The 16258-nt window shown below is 40.0% G+C and overlaps 1 protein-coding gene and 1 long non-coding RNA gene across 12 annotated transcripts in view; one reads left to right on the top strand and one right to left on the bottom strand.

Annotated features, from left to right (window-relative positions):
- Positions 1–1178: 1178 nt before the first annotated feature.
- LOC106020362 (uncharacterized) lies at positions 1179–12937 on the bottom strand. The gene is made up of 4 exons (XR_002406741.4): positions 12797–12937; positions 11705–11771; positions 3994–4054; positions 1179–2096 (listed from the first exon to the last, which is right to left on the bottom strand). It is a non-coding gene; the product is annotated as an uncharacterized lncRNA (long non-coding RNA).
- A 1521-nt stretch (positions 12938–14458) lies between these two features.
- Positions 14459–16258, top strand: part of ARMC3 (armadillo repeat containing 3) — a 61694-nt gene continuing 59894 nt past the window's right edge. For 4 of the 11 annotated variants that reach the window (XM_021279286.4, XM_038175302.2, XM_072033697.1 and 1 more), the window contains exon 1: positions 14459–14573. The gene's annotated coding sequence lies outside the window, so the exon portion shown is untranslated. Of the gene's footprint in view, positions 14574–14594; positions 15621–16258 lie in introns of those variants that run through there. The other 7 variants (XM_005030601.6, XM_038175301.2, XM_072033699.1 and 4 more) reach the window with 7 other exon arrangements.

Consider the following 16258-nt stretch of genomic DNA (forward strand, 5'->3'; position numbering starts at 1 on the left):
TACCACAGGGCGTCTCAGATAACACTAGATAGCTCTGTTGAGGGCTGTGAATTGGCTCTAGGTGTTTGTGCTGGGATGAGCTCAGTTTTGTTCTAGCTTTCACTCAATGTCCTGGCTAGATTGCCACCGAGTATAACAACTCCAGTGAGTACAGTAACGCGTGCAGATTTCCCTATGTAGACACAGAAATCTGCAAACAAAAGTCACTCCCAAAGGTCTGATTTGCATACACAGGCACCTGTGGTGGCATCTGAGATGTCCTAGAGTCCTGTGTACCTCCCATGGTCTCCAGCAGGTCACTACAAAGAGAGAACTGGTCTTAAGACACATTTGGCAGCTACCTGAAGGAATCTCAGGTTCTCAATCATAGAATCATAGAAAAATTAAGGTTGGAAAAGATCTTCATGATCACCTGGTCCAACCATCCTCCTATCACCAATGTCACCCACTAAACCATGTCCCCAGGCACCACATCCAACCTTTCCTTGAACCCCCCCTGGGATGGTGACTCTACCACCTCCCCGGGCAACCCGTCCCAATGCCTGACTGCTCTTCCTGAGAAGAAATGTCTCCTAATTGTTTTAATTGTTGACAAGTAGTGCTCTTTGTTCAATTCTTTAATTGTTGAAGAGTAGAGGCATGATGTGACATCACCTGACTGCCAGGACTTTTCAGCTATGATGCAGAGAGGCTTGGCAACTCCATCAGCCAGTTCCCTCAGGACCCTGGGATTCATGTCATCAGGTCCCACAGACCTGTACCTGTTTAGATTCACCAGGTGGTCTTGAACCTGTTCTTCACGTACAGTGGGTGGGACTTTGCTCCCCCAGCCTCCATCTATGGGTTCAGGGAAATGAAAGGCTTGGGAAGCCCATCTACCAGTGCAGACGGAGGCAAAGAAGTTGCTGAGTACCTCAGTGCTCTCCATGTCTGTCGTTACCAGTGGTGGCCACTGTAACCTCAAAAGCCTCTGTGATGGAGTGGCCCACGCGTGGCCAAAGGCGGCTGCATTGGGAGAGGCCTACGATGGCTGAAAAGACATGTGGTACCTTTCTGTGCAGGCAGCTAAGTCCATGGCTTATACATAGCTTTTTAATTAATATATTAACAATAAAAAAATAAACTAATTATAAAATACACTGAAATGATTAAAATAAAATTGTAAGAAATCCAGAGGAATGAAAAAAAAATTGTCACCAGGTATTATTCAATTTCATACGTTAGGTGAATCAGTCGTTGGCACGCTGGAGTGGAAAGTGAGTCCAGTTCCTGCCACCTTTGGCACGACATCCCGTGATACTCTCCAAAAACACGAGTTCTGTCCTTGAGCAGATATCACCTACTGCTCTTCCAAGTAACAGCCAAATGTGTTAATCAGCTATAGCTCCCAGAAATATGTGATAGTCAGACATATGCAGTGCATTTCACCGGAAGGACCCACACTTTGATTGTTTCTTGTGCTCTTTCCATTATTTTGGAACATGTTTAGACCATGATATCACTCAAGCTGGATATCAAGCTGTAAGTTACAGGGTATCTGTTTTCAACTATCTGTCCACAACTTTGTTAGAGAAAGCAGAAGCACTTACTAGACAAAAACTCTGCATTTTTCATCTCTTCAGAATAAAAACTGCAAATAATGATATCATCCTTTCACTACCTCTGTCCATTTTGGACTATCACCCACATAAAACCTGATGTTTTGGTCTATCTTATGCCAAACCAAAAAGGGAAGAAATAAATTCCATACTGATATATCAACACAGAAAATTACTCTTTTTCAAAGTGGTCTTAAAAATAAAGATGGAGTAAGGAAAGATAAGTTATATAACTAATACATTAGCTTTGTACTGGTTTGTCTATGTAATGGGGCATCAGGAACATCTGTGGCTGGACTCCAGGCTACACAGTCAACAGAACTTAAACCCACTGACTAGAACTGAGATGAGGATTTGGTTTTAATTTCAAAGGAAGTAAGCACTGGTCACTTCCTATATCTTTTTTCATTTGGGGCTTGAAAATCTTTAGTGGAAAATTAAAAAAAAAAAAAAAGATACAGGAGGAAGGATACAAATGCCAACTTGGTGCCAAAATTTCTGTGGAATGTGTTTGAAAAAAATGAAATCAGTGTACATCAAAATTATAGAAAACTTTGCCTGCCAGAAGATTAAGAGGTGCTAGATTATAAATAACTGCGTTAAATTATTAATATCTGTGAATATAACCACTGGCAAAATCTTAAATAATAGTGTCTATATCAGTCCAAACATTTGTGTACTGAACTCACCAGAATACCCCCAATGCATCCACATCATCATCATTTAGCACAACATATTAATTACAGTTTGAACTTGACAGCCATGACCAGCTTATACACACACTCCGAAATAAAGCTCAACCCGTGACCATACTTAGAGTAAAGGATTCTTTTCTGGTTTTAGATCACTTGTTATAACAGTCAGTATTTTTGCTTTAATGTTATTACAATATTCTGTCCTTCTTCAGTAGAGAATTTGAAAATATCTGACTTGTTTTCTTGCTATCTGTTGCTCCGGGAAGCACAGTGTGGGTCTAACCTTCTATCTTTTCTATCTGAGAGATGCGAGTGATTGTGCAGGGTGTGAGTCTGTGGCAATTGGGTTCACAGCATCACTGAATTTAGACTTCAGACCTGCCAAGTATTTCATGCTGCTTGCAGGGCTCATGCAGTTAGCTCCTGCCTGGCATTTTCTTGCAGCTGGGGATCCAACGCACACATTTACTCAGCATTTACACAGATGCTTTGATTTGGTGCATGAAATCATGGAGCAGGAATGAAGCTGTTGCATGCCCGTGCTGTCCTAAAAGAGCCTTCTGCTCTCAGAGGTCCTACTGAGGGGTGCACTTTCTGGATGCAGCCCAGCTCCGTGTTAGCCCACCACTCAGTGCTCCCTCTGTCCCCTGACCTAGCACAGCATTCTCACAGGTACCAAAATAAACAGGACCTGAGAGCACTGATACCTGATGCCATACAACGTGCAGAACTTGGAGTTTAGAATAAAGCAGACCGTGCAATAAATCCCCCAGTATTATATTTAGTAATGGTATCATTTGTGTCATTCGGGAAAGTGATCTTGATTTGTAAAACCCCACAGCTCTGAATAAATCACTTCCACAGTGAAGTATTTGACTGATGAGACACTAACTGTCCTATAGTGAGGAAATTATTCAGACTGGGAAGATGACAGGTTCAGAGCACGAAAAACAATAAGCCATAGAGAAGCTGGAAAGAACAGCATGTACAAAAGACCAAAGGGCAATTGTCAGTATCCCTGAGTAATGACCATAACAACAGGTGCTAAAACATACAATACAGCTATATAGCACTAGCCAATTTCTAGACTGGCAGAAAGTTCAATAGCCAAGTGAAACCCTTTATAACCGAGAGAGTCTCATTAGCACAATGAAAGGGACAAATAAAAATTGGTAGAACCCATTACAGTTGCCTGCAGTGTGAAAAAGCCTCCTGTTTTTCCATTTTCATTTGATCTCCCTATGCTATAGCTAATATAACAGTTGCCAAGTGGAAAAATAAGTAGAATCTTCAGTTAAAAATGACTACAGCTTTGAAATTGTTATAATTTCTTTCTTCATCTTTCATTTCAACAAGATTCCTGTCTTACCAAGTACACTATATAATTATTCCAGGTTTTACTTGTGAAGATGTGTATCCTTTCTTATCTAGCCTGCCTGTCATATCTTGTTATAATTTACAGAAATCTGAAATATGCTGTTCTGATAAACCTGTCAGAATAATGAGAGAAATATGTATAGTTAATAACTGTGTTAGGGTTTCTACATTATTCTGAGATCGATAGAAGTGAATATTATGAATAACACTCTAAATGTAATTTATAAAAATGTATAAATCCTTGCCAGTTGTTTCAGTTTACTAACACTTTTGAAATCTTATCAGGTATTAATTGCTAATAAGCATGATTCACTATGACTTACTTGCACTGATTTACTGCTCTCAGTGGTGAAGTAAGCAAACACAAACTGGCATGAAGCACTCCTGAAAATGGAAAAAAAAAAAAAGTTTTGGTTATCTATAGGCCTGCCAAGTATGAAGTAATATTTGTTCTAAAGCACATCAGTATTTCTGCGTTGGTCTACAGTACTGATGTTACTCTGAGCCTTTTTCTGTGTATAAATTCACAAACACTTTACAAAAGAGAAGGAACTCTGCTGTAACACTGTGCAGCAGAGCTGAGCTAGCTAGAGATATGAAGTGTTATCAGACTGTCAGCTGGGGAAACGCTGCATCCAGATTCATTAGGTCCAGCCAGGGAGACCTGAAGGGATATTTAGCTGAATCTTCTCCTGTATAATTGCTAATGACTTCAATGTTAACTTCAAGAGGTCTGAGAACAGAAAGCATAAGCCCCAGAGAATGATTTTTTTGTCTGAAAGGCACATTAGCTTTAATCCTAAGCATATGTCCCTGCCTCCTTCATGAATGCAGGGAAATCCAACAGAATAAGCAATTCTGTCCTTTGATTTATTTCTCTGACTGCTTATGCTTCAGCTTTGTCATCAAGTGATCCATTTCAGCCTCATCTGTGCCCCCTGCATCCCTTTTATTTCTGCTCTTTCTCATTGCAGTTCTTCTTGCTGCTGCCGCCTCCCCAGACATGCACACGGAGATCTTGGCATGAACATTTAATGACGAAGGCCTTCAGAAATTAGAGAACTAATTTTTTAAAAATTGTTTTGTCTAGTTGATAGCTTGCAGCACCAAGCCAAACAAAATCATTAAATGGCTCAATGGGCTAAGATCAAAGACGGACACCTGCGAGCAGAATCCTCTGTTATCCTTTCACTGTCAGAAGTAATTGTTGCTAATTGAACAAGTTTGTTTAATACTAAAACAGCCCAAGAGACTATATTCTGAGCTGCTGAAAATAGAGCTGGTTCTGCTGAAGTCAGCTACACTAATCCATACCAACTGAGGAACTGACACAAGGAGACAAACAGTTAACCCTTTGCTTAAAGGCATGGGCTGCACAACCAGTGTTGCAACTGAAATACGTCTTAAAACTTGGTCTGATAAAGAAAAAAAAAAAAAGTTTTCTTGGCTACTTTTATCTGAGAAGCTATTAAGCACACACTTTCATATAAGGAGTCTAGAAGATGTCCAATGATGAAGGTAAAACTTAAAACTTTGGAAGGACTGCAAGAAGAAACTAGCCAGCTTCAAAGACTGGTTTGCCTTTGCAAGAAAGCAAGCTCCTCTCCCCTATAATCAAATTTAACACATAACTACAATCAACCAGCAAGCAGTGAAAAACACAGTTTTAGCACATAGATTTAAATGGTTAGAAAGTAAATAATCACAAATCCAGCATATCTTCAAATCAGGCATCTTATAAAAAGAACTTGAAATAAAGTTTGGTTCTATCAGTCTCATGTTAAATCATGGCACAGTGAATGGAAAAAAAAACAACAAACCAACAACCCAACAAAACCAAGCAATCATCACAATGACTTCCTGTGATATCAAATGAGATAGAGGTTTGAGATATAGGTCTGTTAAACATATCACACCGCCTTGATCATCAACAGCAAAATTTTACACAAGCAATGCTTTGAGGTAGCAGCACACATTAAAACTGAAAGAATATCATTTAGGGAGAGATTAAAAAACAACTGTTATTGTAAACATAAGGAGTATTTATTTCAGAATCAGAGCTGGCTCCTTCACTCTGCTAAGTGAAGAGAGCCTACAAATACCTCCAGTAAAAGCTCAACTTATCCTGTCTTTCTACCTGGCCATTCACGTGTTCCTGTTTTATTAGGGCTTCCTGGATTGCCCATGCAATACTGAGCTGCTGTGCCAACAGCCAAGTAAATCCCAGAGCTGAAAAGCCTCCACATTACCGAGGCTGACACAGGCACAGTCTGCAGAGAGGTAGATGGGGGCAGCTACATGGATAAACACAAGCAGATGCCTGCTGCATCTTGTGGTGCTCAGCAGCAGGCTGAATTCCTTTGAGCCCCAGTGTTGACCCCAATGCTATTTACTCACAGTGCTCTTTTACTACTGTAATTGGTTTTGTTTATCTCTTATATTCTATCCTTTCACTTTTTACCTTTACCATTACCTTTTGCTCTTACTACGTTGCAATTACACCATTAATAAATGAATAAATCACTGAAGAAACTAAAACATTGTGAAGAGAGCTTGCTAAAACTCACTCATGTAAGTGCACAGGCGTGACAGCGGTGATATTTTCAGCATGCAAGAAGTCCCCCTTTTTTTGGTCTAAGTGGCTTTCCAAAACCAAGAAACAGTAAGAGCCGTTGCCCAAAATTCAGGGTGCAGCTAGATCCCACCAGTGACTGAGCCAGGTGTGTGTACCTGGCACTGGGACCTGGAATTTGGTGCCAACCCCAGGGGATATGCAACATGCAGCAAGCAGTAATGTAGGCCTGGCATCAACAGTTTTTGGGACAGGGCTGTCTGGAAAGAGGCTTGGAACTATGAGCAAAGAAACGTCTGTGGATGTGCAAAGAGGACATTACTTAAACGATTTCTAAATAAACAAGATTATATTTTAATGGTGTGTCTCTAGCTTGATTCCAGACTACAGAGCCTCACTATTAGCTAATTGCGCATGGTACAAGGGAAGAACATACAGAAAGTATACAAACAAGACACAGAACAGGTATTTAAACACTGCTTAGCAATTCTACATTGTCTGTGATAGTGTCTCTGACTTCAGGGTAACCACAATGAAAAAGGAGACAGTACCATCTGGCCTAAAAAAATAATAATAAAAAAAAGCTTTTAGATGCACCACTTGCTGGTGGCTTCCTAGTTAGGTTAGTGAAGACATGAGGCTCCATATATTATGGAAATATATACAGTTACCACATTTATCTTTTTTATTTATCTCAGACAACTTGCAAAGGTTTCCAGGCTGAGATGCAATGCTGTGACATCGTGCTGTGTGCTGCAGTGCGTTATCTGTAAAGGCCAATCTATTAGAGCACACATCATGTAAAGAAATTGTTTTAAATGATCACCAAAACACAGAGACATGAAGTTAGCAGGTAACTTTTCAGATCCTGATCTATATTACTGTAAAAGAAAGCTGCCCAACACCAGACTCTCCAGAACAAAAGTCCTGGGCATCCGACAAGAACCAAACCTGCATTAGCTGAAAACAGTGGGCCCAGGGCTGCTGGTTTTTGTGTGCTCAGCTGCACGCATCCTGTATCAGAGACCAAAACCTATGAGCTCTCCAGTTTGCATCTTTCCCCTTCTTATCCCCTGCTTTGGTTTCTTCAATAAGGTCCCTGGATATGGACAGTGAAGAAAAGATCCCAGGGTGCACAGAAGCAGCTCTCATTCAGTCTGGGTACAGTCATGTGTGTGTCTACCTGACACACAAAGGGAACCAAAACACCATTATATATACTCTAAAAGCCTGTTTCAATACCCTCTGCATTAGAAACCACACCTTGACGTTGCTGTCCAGGGGGATGTCCATGTCTGGAAAGTTTTTTCTGTGTTCATAGTATCCGTCCATGTAAGGCAACAGAACACAAATTTTTACTACTCTGGACAACAGTGATTTTACAAAACCACATAGCATGTAGTCTCATTCTGATTTATGCTTAGTAAAAAAAATGCTAAGCTGTGATTTCTGAGTACGTATCGACTCAGAAATCAGGACTAGGCAAGTACAGAATGTGTACTTACACTAAAGGCAAAGGGAGTGCAAGATCCAACAAGCTCTACCGGAAAAGAAAAAGCAGAAGACAAAGGAGGGCTGTGTTGCACAACATGTTGGTTGTTCAGCATCCTAAACTAAACACAGCTCTGTAACATTCAGCGCAGATGCCCTAGCAAATGCTCCTGAATGCACTCTGCCAAAATACCTCAAATGACCGGGCTGATGACCAAATTTTTAATATCCAGAAATAGGTAACATTTTGGTAGGCTGACAACATGTCAGGAAAGTTTTCAATGCAAATAATGCAGAAAAAACAAACAAGCAAACAAACAAAAAAACACACACACAACCAAGAACTGGATGGTAATCAAGCTAGGAAATGTGGTTGAAATTAAAAATAATTTAAAGTTAAAACAAGAGCCTCAGTTCCACGTGGTTGCAGGGTGACTGTCCTAAAGCACTGCTAGTTTCCCTTCATGCGCTCATCTTTCACTCTGCTTAGCTTTTATAGGAGCAAAAATACAAGAGCTTGGCTAGTTTAAACCTATATTCAAGCTGTGAATTACATTATTCTGACGATAGGGCCTGGCACCACCAACAGGCTTTGGAGACAGCACTGCTGGCACCTTTCAAGTTACCCATGGGCTCATTAAGCGGTTGGCCAGGAAGATGCTGGATTCTCATCTCCAGGCTGAGTCTGGCAAAAACATTCCAAAACAAGTGTTTCCTTAAAGATTAGTTGGGCGTGGGAGTAAATAGATGCTCTGACTTCTACAAAAAATCCTGACTATGAAGGGGAGAGGAAAGCAGTTTGAAGATAGTTTGGTATCTCTAAATATCTGACTTAAAAATATTTCAGAAATAACAGATTTACACACTCTTACAGCTAAACATCTAATAGCACAAGGGATAGAGGTATCCCAGCTAAAATTAAGGAATGAGATAAATAACATTTAATAGCAATATATGAGGTAATAAGCTCAATAACCAGAGATTTTTTAATCTCTGAACTAATTTTCTAAACCCAAAGAGCATTTTCAGTGAATAAAAAATCAGAGCTTTCATTGAAACTACCACATTTTTCAGCAAACCTTATTTGTATAACTTTTCTTTGCATAACTTCAAACTTAGAAATGTTTGCTTCTTTTTGGATTTCCAAACTCAGAAGAAAAATCCCTACATTAAAGACTCCTTGTCCCTCTCTCAGCTGCAGACCTATTTTGCCTCAACTTTTTTAAAGTTACACAGTAAGCAAAAGGAAAATTAAAATGTAATTCTGTACTCTAGACTGTTTTCAGAGTTGAGAAAGTTATGTAAATTACAGAGTAGATTAATGAAGAGGAACTAAAGAAAAGCAAAAAAAAAAAATTGCTCAATTTCCCTTCCAAACAAGAAACAAAGGGAGGAATACAAAGGAAGCAAAACATTAAAACGATGAATGAGAAATGAGAATTCTAAATCTATAATTAAAAGAGCAGACTTTGACCAAGAAAATATTCTGTTTTGAATACTACAGTAGTGAAACAAGTTAAAAATATTCATTAAACTATCTTCTATATTTTGCAAGTCTAGCCTTCAAAGCCAAGATAAGAACAGAGTTGTCATTCCTTGTCGAAACACAGCCTTTGGCAAGGCTTACCGGGAACAGTGTTGCTATAAGAATGGAAATGATACGGCATAATTTGTCCTGAGGATACTACAGAGCACTTTATTTCTGAAGGCTGAAGTTGTAAACTGAAATTTGGGAAAAAAAAAAAAAAAAAAAAACTTTATTAAAACATAGTCTCTGTGTTCCTTCATCAACACAAGAGAGAAAGGCCTCTGAGAACATCTGATGTCAATCCTAGGATGTCCAGGATGACACTTAGTAATATGCTGGAGAATTGATTCAGTTTAGCTTTAAGAAGGATCTGTGTCTTTGAAAACAAGTGATGCTTTAAAATATGTTTGCTAACACGCTGTGAAAACATTTAGGCAGAATTATCCGATATTTTAGATGTATGGTCAAAAAGGTGATTCCTTCAGTAAACCCTTCCTTCAATCCTTCCTTACAGTCATCATTTAACATCTCTTGACAACATACAGTTTTCACCACCTTAGACATCAGGTCCATTTATGTTAGCTAAGCTGTTGGGTTTTATAAACCAAAAAATATAATCGGCAAGGTGACTTAAAATACAGCCTCATTTTCTTAAGATACACATGCCCTAAGAAACAAGTGTGCCACCTACTGATTCACCAGATACCACTGAGGCATACCCTTCCTAATTTTGTATTGCTTCTGTGCTGCAGCAACTGTATTTGAGGACATTAATGAACATCAGCTCAAAACACTCTGCATGATAATGTCCTGTCACTCAGAAGTATCCTGTTTCATAGCCAGAATTTCAGGTATAGAAATGCTAAGGTATTTTCAAATGTATTTAGTCATTTCAGTTAAACAACCAAATTGGTTTCATTTTATGAGTTTATTTGGAATCATACAGGAAGTCTATGGCAGAGCTGAGACCTCAGCTCCAAGATTAAAACTTTCACTGCTGAACCACCTGGAATGTCATATCAAAGGAAAACCTGCCAAAAAATACTCCTGCAGTGGGAGGGCATTTTTGAGTAGTCCCAATCCATCCAATCCATACCCTTGGTGAAGGCAGGGTGCCTGCAGAAAATGAAGACTTACAAATCTCACTTGCAAGCCAAAAGAATGAAAGGCTTGTTCATTTTTTATTTTTTTTTTTCCTAGAGAAAGAGGTCAATTTACATCGATATTGGGTATTTTAATGTGAGAAGTAATATACCAAACTGAAATGAGATGATGATATGTTGTAAATTCATTATTCCCAAAGCCAGCTGCTTCTTGTCAGAGAAGGAAAGCTCCTTTTAAGTGTCTTCTGAGACTGACATAAAGCAAGCTATATGACAAGACTGTATGTACTGTATGTCATCATGCATTTCTTAAAGCATAAAATATGAGTGTTTTTTTTTTTTTTTTAAATGGAAAAAAGAATTATTTCAGACAAGCAATCCAGCAAATAATAATTCCACTTCTGATGTTTCAGGAAATGAGAAACAACTCCCCCAGTGGTGCTTTCAGTAACACTAGAAAGATAATTTGAAACACCTCAACATGCAAATTTCCAACACTTAAATTCAAAAACTACTTTGATTTAGCAGTAGCTTATGTGCTTAAAGACCTTATGAAATTAAATATTAAAAATGTTGTTCCATAATATTCTTTCAGATATGTTTTTAATCCACACTTGATTTATTTTTGCAGAAGCCTTAATTTAATCAAATTGATAGGACATTTGGCGCTGTTCCTTCACAGGAAAGCATACAAATTCGGTAGTGGCTTTGTCATAAGCTAAATCATCAGAAGAAATTTCATTAAAACGTGTAGTTAATAAAGTCCTTATTCACTCTATTAGGTATTTAGTTTCTAGAAAACTCTTTAATTTCATAATCTCCTATCTTTAATGCAATCTGTATTATCCTGTTTCGTGTATATTTTTGTAGTGCTAGAATAAATTAACTTTCAGTAAAATATTTCTGTCATTTGTGAATATTGGTCAAAGTTGTGAATTTTCATGACATTTTGTAACTGTTCTCATTAGTCGTCTTCCTTTTTCTCCTTATTAGTATGTTGTTACTTAATGACACCCTCAGAATATTTTCACAACATTAAATTAAAAAAATGTTTTCCTTGATATATTTGTACAATTGTGCCAAAACATAATAACAATACTGCAATTATATGGCTGTCACACAGTGCTTGATTGCCTCTTACCCATGGTAAACACAGATAGAAATAAAGACAGAAAAGATAATCTCTGCAAAATTCATTTCCATGGCATGACAATACCACTTTTATCTAGACCGTGGAGTAGGTAAAGTGCCCACAATGTGCTCACAGTCTTTAACTTCCAGTCACACAACTGAACAGAAATCCATACTGGGCTAAAGAACACAGAAGGGATGTGTCTCACCTGGCGTGGAGTCAAAATGCCACAAGAGCACACACCTGGAGGTGCTTCAGGGTCCTGGAGGTTAGACCTGTAAACATGGCATGAATAACAGAGCTGAGGAGAAGCTCTGAAGCATGCTCATCTTTCTCCAGGTCATCTGTTGCTGTTCTTCTTGCTGTTGTCTGTACGCCTGTCTACTTCACAATGCAGATGCATGCTCTTCATAGAGTTTGTGTGACTGTTTCCAATCTGCACGAAGCACTTTTATCTTCAAGTAACTAAACCCTTTGTTCCAGGACTGTCTTGAAACACAGCAATTGCGCACCTGATTACCACTTCTCTTTTCACGTGGATTCTACATTGTCAAAAGTTTGTGCGACAGTTTAGATGGAAATAAAGATGTAACTAAGTGGAGATTGGCCAGAATTATGTTTGAAATAGCCATAAGAACAATCACCACCGAAGATATGTAAAAGGAAAGCTATTGTTATAGAGACCATTGAGTTTCTGGTGAGCTCATCCCAGCCAGCAACTATGCATTCACCAGCAACTTGCTCACTACTCACACTCAGCGGGATGGGAGAAAGAATCGGAAAAGCAAAAGTGAGAAAAAAAATGTGGTTCAAGATAAAGATAGCACAATAAGTGAAGGACAAAAAAGGAAAAATAAATGATGTAAAGGCACCAGCTCTGACAAGCAGACTGATGTCCAGCCAGTTTACAGGCAATGGCTACTTTGGTGAGACTACCCCCCAGTTTTTATTGCTGAGCTATATTAGTACAGAAAAACCCCATGGTCAGTTGGGGTCAGCTGTCCCAGCTCAGCCTCTTGCCCACCCCCAGCCTCCTCACTGTGGGGGCAGTGTGAGAATGAGAAGGCCTTGATGCTGTGCAAGCACTGCTCAGCAACAGCTGAAACACGGGAGTGTTATCAGCACTGTTTTAGCCACAGATCTACAACACAGCAACATACTAGCTGCAGTGAGGAAAATTAGCTCCATCCCAGCCAGCCCCAGCACAGAGTTTAAACCCAAATCTTTGCCTTCTGTAGTTACATTCATCTCTCCTTACATTTGTCATCTGCAGTGCCTCTTTAGAAAAATAAAGACCCACAAGAAGTTTGTGAAGCAGGTGACTTGCCTCTCTCTACCAAGCAGCTACATTTTTTCCCCCTTCTTTCCCTGTCTCTAATATCCATTGTAACTATCAAAGATCAGTGGGACTTCATGGAGAGTCAGTCAGTCTGAGACTGGCTTTAGATCTTCAGTATGATTTCTCTGGTTAGATACAGATCAGTATAAATGGCTCCGACTTGTTATCGCAGCTGTTTCTAGTGAAGGTGATCGTAAATCTCTACGTTTTCTACGGGAGTGGTGATGGTAAAAGTGGAACAAGACACCATTATGTATGGGGCTTGTTTACAACTAAAAATGACCCACCAACTCTTCTGCTACAACTGTAATCACATTTATCACAGAATAAACCAACAAGGCCTGGACCTATTTGTGCTACGATCTCTGCAGATTGATATGGATTATAAAAATAGAACTGAATTTATACTTGCAGTGCAACGTAATAAAAAATCTGGGAAGAAAGGAATGAGATATGTGATAAAAAAGAGATCACAGGAGAGAGTTAATAGTAGCTGTAATGTCTTTACCTATTATTACCCGATTTTGAGGTCCAAAAATGATTATATTTGCCTGTTCCCATTTGCTTCTGCAGTTACTGATGGCAATTAAACTGCAATTTGAAGTTAGAAAATGTTATTCGATTTCAGAATTTGGCTTAGCATTCACTCCAAAACAGCCTTAGCTGGCAAAAGAGAATACGACAATGAATTCTTGTTCTGAAAATAGCACAACTATCTGGCATGGCTTTCTCCATCATCAGCCCAAAGCTGATAATAGAAAGGAGATAACTCTTCTGGTCCTCTAACAAAGCTCTGTGCTGGTGTCTTAACTGCGGGGCCACCATGCATGATGCTCTAACAGAGATTTGCCTCTGCCTTGCTCTATGTTGCATAACTGTTTTATCTGCTTGCTCCCAAGAACCGACGGCTTTTTATTTTCCCACAAATGCTCTGCAGACAGTGAAACAAGAATAATATGAGCCAAAAAAGAAAGGAAGGAAGGAAGGAAGAAAGAAAGAAAGAATATGATGGAAGGATGCACAGGAGAACTTTTAGTTTTTAAACAGATGGTATATATTTATTAATTTTCATAAGAATTCAGTATTACTTGTGTGAGGAACTAGCCTTTCTCTTTCATTTAGAGAAGTTAAGGATTTATTTTTTCATCAGTACCCCAGCCCACCTGTATTAAAGACTTAGCCCTTCCCTAAAAGAATTGCCACTTGCACTCCTGAGTGGGGATAAATTGCAAAGGGGACTCAACTGCGTGCCATTATTTGCCATTTTCCCCTCTCCCACGGCTGCTTACAGCAAAATCCAGGGCCAGAAGCAGGATCCTCGCTTCCCTCTGCCCTGTACCCTCAGCTCCCCCCTCCAAAGCCCTCCCTGAACTCCTGCCCCGCCACACTGCGGCCAAAAACAAGCAAAAAGCCGCATTTCTAGCAGCCGGGGCGCGGCCTGGCGGGGTAAAGGGGGCGGCACAGCGCTCTGCAGTGACACAGGGAGGGCTGCAGGCGGCGGCAGGGCCACGGGGAGCCCGCTTGGACCCGCCGCCGGGCGGCTGAGGGAGCCGAGGGGAGGCGGGGGGGCCGCCATCCCGGGCTCCCCTCAGCGGCGCCCGGCCGCGGGCGCCACCTTCCCGCCCGCCGCCCAGCGCATGCGCCGCAGCCGCCTCCTAGCAACAGGGGAACGGCGGCGCCATCGGGGAGCGGGGCCGGGGGGCTGAGGGGAGAGCCGGTGGCGGAGGAATAACGCCCGGTTGGTGCTTTGTTTCTTAAGGTTTCTTTCAGGCTTACTGCTTTGCCTACACCAGTGAGGAAAGTAGTGTAGTCTCAGGGTTATAATAAAGCTGTGAGGTTTACCTGCGGAGTTCGTGGGGGACAGCAACGTGAGAGGTGTCGCACCTAAAGCTGTGTGGATAATAGACGAGAGGGGGGAAATGAGAGAGACTAAACCTTAAAGACAGGTGTTTTACCCTAAATACCGCTAACAGGTGGGTGGGCTGTGGGGGAGCAAATCTCACCGAATTTTGGATGTTTCAGAGGTTGGGGGCATCTGCAGGCAGGCATCACAACACCAAGTAGGGGCTTGCTGGCAGAGGAGCATCGTCTGCAGAACAGAAACCTTCCTTTGTAATCTGTTACTAACCTGAATGTGTCATCTATATAACATACTCCAATACTATATTATCTTAACCATTTTTAGGCTTTTGATTATTGTTGCCGTTTTCTGATTATCTGAATTAAGTGATAGGTCTGCCCTTGTAACCATAAAAATCATGAATGTGACAGTGACCCGCTTGAGGTGTTTCCAATAGTATAAATATTTAGTGTAAGTAACATGTTTTGCTATGTGCTAGTAAAGGAAGGGAAGTAATTGACAAAAGCTCAAACACAATACGAATACAATAAACTGGCCATGAATAAATGGACACTGAAAACTAAAAAAGGTCTCTTCTGAGCAATCAGCTCAGCAACAGCTTTTCAGTGAGAGGAGTGGAAACAAAATACCTACTGTGTTTTTTTTTTAAGGTAGAGCGTTAGAGTTATCTGGTGGGATTAATGGGACGTGGTGCATGTGACAGGCAGGAATGAATCTGACCATTCAGAATGTCACGTTCAGCCCCATGTCCCTACAAAGCTGGCAGATGGAAGCATTTGTTTTAAGACACGTACATTGGCACAACTGCTTAAAAACTTCAGCGTGTCTTTAATTTTTACTTGTCTTTAAAATGTGCTTCTTCCAAAGGCAGACCAGCTTTGACTTCTATATGAGAAATGTCCTGCTATTATTCTTCAGGAAAAGGTTGCATAACTTCTCTCTCTCTCTCTGTTTTTTTTAGATTAAGCCAATTTTTCTTAGACTCTTTCTCATGGGATGTGGGATTTCACTGTGTCTCAGTGAGACATTTAAAATCACACTCATAATTTCTAAAATTCTCCTTCATTTGGGTTGTCACAGCCTGGATTCTCCAAGGATAGATCCTGGGTTTGATGTTATTTAATATATTCATTATAATTTGGAAATGAACAATAACATAGAGAAATCAGAATTTTCTACTGAGATGAAATAGTTTGTATTAATTAAGATTTAAGAAGGTTGTTAGATACATCTGAGAGCTATCCTGATTCTTGTATCATGGTGTAACTGGTAACACCATGGTAAATAAAATTAATTGGTGGTGAATGGAATATAGTTTATGCTCCCAGGAATATTTGGAACACTGTATTCTTCAGTAGTGAACCTGAGTTAACTGTAACCTACTGGGGAAATGACCTGTTTACCATATGTGGATGGCTTAGTGAAAATCTTCGCTGAAGAAATTGGCTAAAAATTAATCCTCAAAAAGATGTAATGTCACTATAATAAATCAGTGGTGCTCTAGAATTGATTATGGTATTCAGGGTTAGGTTATTCATATCTGAGAAAGATTTAACAGTCAC

The sequence above is a fragment of the Anas platyrhynchos genome, chromosome 2, assembly GCF_047663525.1.
Source record: "Anas platyrhynchos isolate ZD024472 breed Pekin duck chromosome 2, IASCAAS_PekinDuck_T2T, whole genome shotgun sequence".
Lineage (NCBI taxonomy): Eukaryota > Metazoa > Chordata > Aves > Anseriformes > Anatidae > Anas > Anas platyrhynchos.